General features: G+C 38.2%; 1 long non-coding RNA gene across 3 annotated transcripts; it reads right to left on the bottom strand.

Moving 5' to 3' along the window:
* Window positions 1–212: 212 nt before the first annotated feature.
* On the bottom strand, window positions 213–4552 carry LOC122978873. Of its 3 annotated transcripts, XR_006402762.1 has the most exons (6): window positions 3905–4552; window positions 2572–2623; window positions 2174–2268; window positions 1357–1419; window positions 893–1055; window positions 213–671 (listed from the first exon to the last, which is right to left on the bottom strand). It is a non-coding gene; the product is annotated as an uncharacterized LOC122978873 (long non-coding RNA). The 3 variants fall into 3 exon arrangements; XR_006402763.1 differs by lacking the exon at window positions 3905–4552 and having other exon boundaries at window positions 213–687; window positions 2572–2660; XR_006402761.1 differs by lacking the exon at window positions 3905–4552 and having other exon boundaries at window positions 2572–2660.
* Window positions 4553–4866: the final 314 nt, after the last annotated feature.

The raw sequence follows: 4866 nt of genomic DNA, 5'->3' as shown, positions 1-4866 counted from the left end.
GTGAAACATTGTAATTTAATGACACTGTATCTACAGTTACAGTAGCTGTGCGCAACTGTAAAACAAAATACAGTATTTTTATGCTACTGTGTATTGGATTACAGCACCAGACATTTTGCAGTTAATTTAAATTACAGTTATTCATGCAATGCTGTAAACTTTCAAACCACAATCTTAATAAAAGAGTACAGAACCAACTCTTTAAATGGCGATGATTTATTGTTAACTGTTGAAAAGCAACAAACATATATACTTATTTTAACTGTGCGCAGGTATTGTGCATGTTTACAGAAATCTAATGGCCTTCTTCCATATGGCAGAAATATCCACGCTGAATAGTGAACTGCTGCAATTATATCTGTGATGTAAAATGGTGCAAATGGTTTTTTCCTCACACAGGACAGCAGAACAAAATAAGTTGTTGTCAAGTTAAACTTGACAATATACTAGACACTGTAATTTCCTTGAAACAAAACACTCAGGTAATCTAAACATGGATATTCAGCTCTGGGAGCTGTCAAGTCAGCAGGTAGTCAGGTGTCCTTAGAGTCTTCAAAATGGTGTTTGAGGATGCGTACTTGTCTGTAAAGACTCCAAAAGCCCATCTCAGTTCACTTTGCAACACAAGTCCGCTGGGCCAAAAGGCTTTGGATCCGCTGGATCATAACTGTCTGTGTAATAGCCAAGCTATGATCAAAACAAGCATTTTTAAGACTGTCACACACAGAAGTAAGCTTTTGTAGAATAGGTCACACCTAACAAGATTTTAAATACCTATTGTAACAAACTTTTAAAGACATCTTAATAGCAATATTAGCAATCACAGGGAAAATGCAAGTAACAAGAATATAAAAGAAATGGGATGTGATGTAAAAATGTTGATGAGTAATACCTTTTGAACAGACTCCAGTGATGTTGTTGTTTCCTCCTGATATTCAACTGTGAATATACAGTAAAATGTGAAGAGGATAGCCAAGGTGGTGGTGAAGTCAGGTCTCCATCATCAGCATCCATTTGGTCGTACACAGGATCTCAGGTTCAGGTTCTCCTAATGACTAATAATCAAACACTGAATTAACAACAATTCTATTACCATCAAGTACAGTTTTCTCTGTGAAAACTAAGAAACTTACACAACACAGACAGCATTGTTTGTGTGAGTTAGTACATAAGAACAGGTCTAAGCAAATGACTGCTGAGGTGCTTGTGTTTCAGCCAAAATAAATATAAGATATAAATATAAAATGTCTAAAAACAGACACACAGTATAACAAGCACAACTGCCACAAGAGCTGACTAAATTGGCTTTGTCTGAGAAGTTTCAAAGAACTACTTTTAAATAAATAAAAATCTTACCTTGCACAGTGAGACCTGGGACGATGGGGAGAGACTGGACTCATCAGCAGGAGTGATCGTCACCTGTGAGTAGAAATAACAATATATACATACATATATATATGCACACATATATTTGTGTGTGTGTGTGTATGTGCAACACATTAAAATACTTAATACATCAATGGACATGTAGAAACTAATTGCATCAGTCTCTGCATCCAGCTGGGTAGAGGTGGATAAAGATGACTCACATTCAATACGAAAATAAAAACAAAAATATCTTGGAACAGAGTAATTTCCCACAGTTTGATGGAAGACTGTTTTCTTCTTTGCCTAATTTTGCCATCTCTATCGGGCCTAACATTAGAGTAATTAATTGTTACAGAGTTAGTTAGAGTTAGTTACAGAGATTAAAAAACTAGGGTGATGTTTTCACAATGACTTGGGATAAACAGTACTGAGTTATCCAGGGGGTGACACAGGCTAAACCAAGCAGGTATCTCTAGGTCTGAAAAGTAAAGCCAAAGAAAACCTGCATTCTCTCTAATGGCCAGCAGGGGGCGACTCCACTGGCTCCAAAAAGAAATCCGTTTGTAGAGAAGTCTATGAAAAAATGACCCTACTTCTCACTTAATTTATTACCTCAGTAAACAGTTTCCTGATGAGTTTATAGACTCAATCTCTAGTTTCAGGTCTTCTTCATTACAGCATGATGTTCATTTTGTAAATTATGGCCCCATTTAGAGTAAAATAGACGATAAAGCAGGATATTCTTTAGGGCATGGCTACTTTGTGTTTGCAAATTGCTACCACGGCGGTGTATGAGGTGCTGTACCCTGTTGGACCCTGGTGAGCTCCTCCCCAACTATACGCTCTTGTCCAAATATGTTCACTTCTCTCTTCTTCTCATCACTTCTAGCTCCAAAAAACCTAGATGACAACGGTCAAAATGCCAAACTTGAGGCTTCAAAACAGGAGTCCACAAACCAATGGATAACATCACAGTGGGTATGTACACAGAAGATACAAAGCTAACATTTGTTCCATTAAGGCATGCTGACAAATTAAATTTGTAACATGAAGCTTTTTCAGTTTAACACAATGCACAGTCAGGTTAACTATGGATTTCTTTTAGCTAACAGACCACTAGCTATTGCTAACGAAATAATGTTAGCACAACACACTTTTGAGCAGCCAGAGATCAATGTAAATAATTTAACTACAAAAACTTACTGATCAGCTGGTGATGTCCTTTCCTGCTGCTCAGGACTGATGGCCAACGTTACTGAGGCATGTGATTGGCAAAGGACAAAAAATATACACAGCCCCCCCCCCCCCCCCCCCCCCCCCCCCCCCCCACACACACACACACACACACACACACAGTGACATTTCATAATGAGTAAACTGTTTCCCTTCATTTGTTTTATTACAAACTGTAAGATCTGGAAGATTCAGATGTATGAATTATAATGTTTAACCATTGTATTTAATGACATGTAATACAATTTAATGATAATGAACATGTCCCAAGGCAGACACAGTAAATGTCCAGAACTGCTCACTGATACTGAGACGGGAGTATGATTTTGCTGTTTTGAGAGTTTAGCACTTTCAAAAAACTGAGCTGAGAAATAAGCTTCCTACTTTGAAAGTAATAAGTGTTTTCAGCGTGATCCTTTAATTTGCCTTTGATCCACACATAGGCTAATTCTTTGTCTCAGACAACTGTGAGCAGCTTTGAACACATCTGTCTAATCTGATCATAGTTGCATAGTTTGTGAGGGAAAATTGTGAGGGTGTCATAGAACTAAGAAGGTCATAGCTAAAAGGTCATAGGTTTGATTCCCATTAATACTACATGTAGCCAGCAGAAAGTACATGGAAATAGCAAGCACACACATATCATCTCGTCTTGTGAAAACCATGTATCTTCAAAACATCAACTTTTCATGAGTTAATACAAACAGGTCTGTTTTCAGTTTTGTGAATTTTCATCAGTTTGTCTGAAAAATGCTGAAGTTTTTCATTGGATAGCAATGACATGCAGACATGCTTTTGCAATGTATTTTAAAATAAAGCATGAGTAAGTTAGCAGCCTACATTAGTTGGCTACTTAAGCTAACCTGGTGACCAGTATCATTCATCTGTGCCTATCTAATATGTCATCCATAAGGTTACATTCCAAGAAATCTTCCTCAAGAGCGCAAACATCTGCTTATGAAATATGTTCCTGTATGCATAGATGCACTTGTGGACATCTGTGCGGTGTAATTTGCAATACTGATTCACAAAATAAGTGATCATAAAACAAAGTGTCAGACAGCTCTAAACATTGCTGTGACTTGTAAGCACATCAGCCAAAATGGTGGGTAGAAATACAGTTCGCCCATGACAAAAGAAAGTAATGAAGACATACAGAAACAAGGCGCCCATCAAAACCCGCTCATACTTTTTAAACTAGCGACACAACTGTGTCGTTAGCTGGCAGCTAACGGCATGCTCACTTCGTCTGGTAAAATACACTAAACAACACGCACATAATTCTGCTGCAAAACCCACTTACCGACAGTTCCCCCTTTTTAGAGTGAAATCCTGATGATTATGTCATTTTTCCCAGTGAATTCTGCCCTGTTGTACTCATTAAAACAGCCAAGATGGCGCCAGTCGCCTTCCTCCCGCTCACCGCTGTCCTTTTAAAATCAGCAGGTTGAGAGCTTGAGCTGAGTGCAAACAAACATCCTCATGGATACTTGGAAAGAAAAAAAATATTCACACACTTCAACCTATATACGTCCTCAAATCCTCTCTATTTCACTCAGGCAGCTCATTCCCACTTTGCTATAACCTCTATTTTTCAGGTGTTTGAGAGAGCCTAAAAGCTTCTCTCAACAGATGCTACACACCTTTTTCAGAAACTTCCACAACACTCAGAAATCTCCTTGCTGCATCTACAATTATGTCAGTTTTCTCAGATTTTCTTTCTTCTCCAGCATTACAGTTAATTACCATTGCCAAAAAGGCCAAAAACTTCACCTGATCCTTAAAACAGCAAAACTCAGCATGTCTTCTGACTGATTTGTCCTCCATAGCTTCTTGTCTCACATTATAACATTTCTTACCTACTTCCTCATGCTTAAGTCTCTTCTTAGATCTAACCCTAATTATTTCTGCCTCCCTTACTCTCTCTGGACAGTCAGCCTCCCCTGCTGCATGATTCCCTTTGCAAAGAAGACACTCTGGATCTTTCTCACAGTCTCCTTCACAATCATTCTCCCCACACTTACCACATGTGGCAAAATCACATACAAATAAACTATAGCCAAACTTCCAACAATTCTTGCACTACAAAGGTTTAGGAACATACTCTATCAGGCAAGTACTCCAAATCAAAGTGAAGAATAACAGATTTAGTCTCATACTTTTCATAACCTACTTTGTCAAACCTCTTCATTCTATAGCTGTCTGTCACCCCTTTAAACCTCTTTGCATCCATGCTGCATGAGATTCCATCAATGACACCTTTTA

The sequence above is a fragment of the Thunnus albacares genome, chromosome 3 (genome assembly GCF_914725855.1).
Source record: "Thunnus albacares chromosome 3, fThuAlb1.1, whole genome shotgun sequence".
Lineage (NCBI taxonomy): Eukaryota > Metazoa > Chordata > Actinopteri > Scombriformes > Scombridae > Thunnus > Thunnus albacares.
Note: the sequence above shows the minus strand (reverse complement) of the source record. Positions and strands in the feature narration are given on the sequence as shown.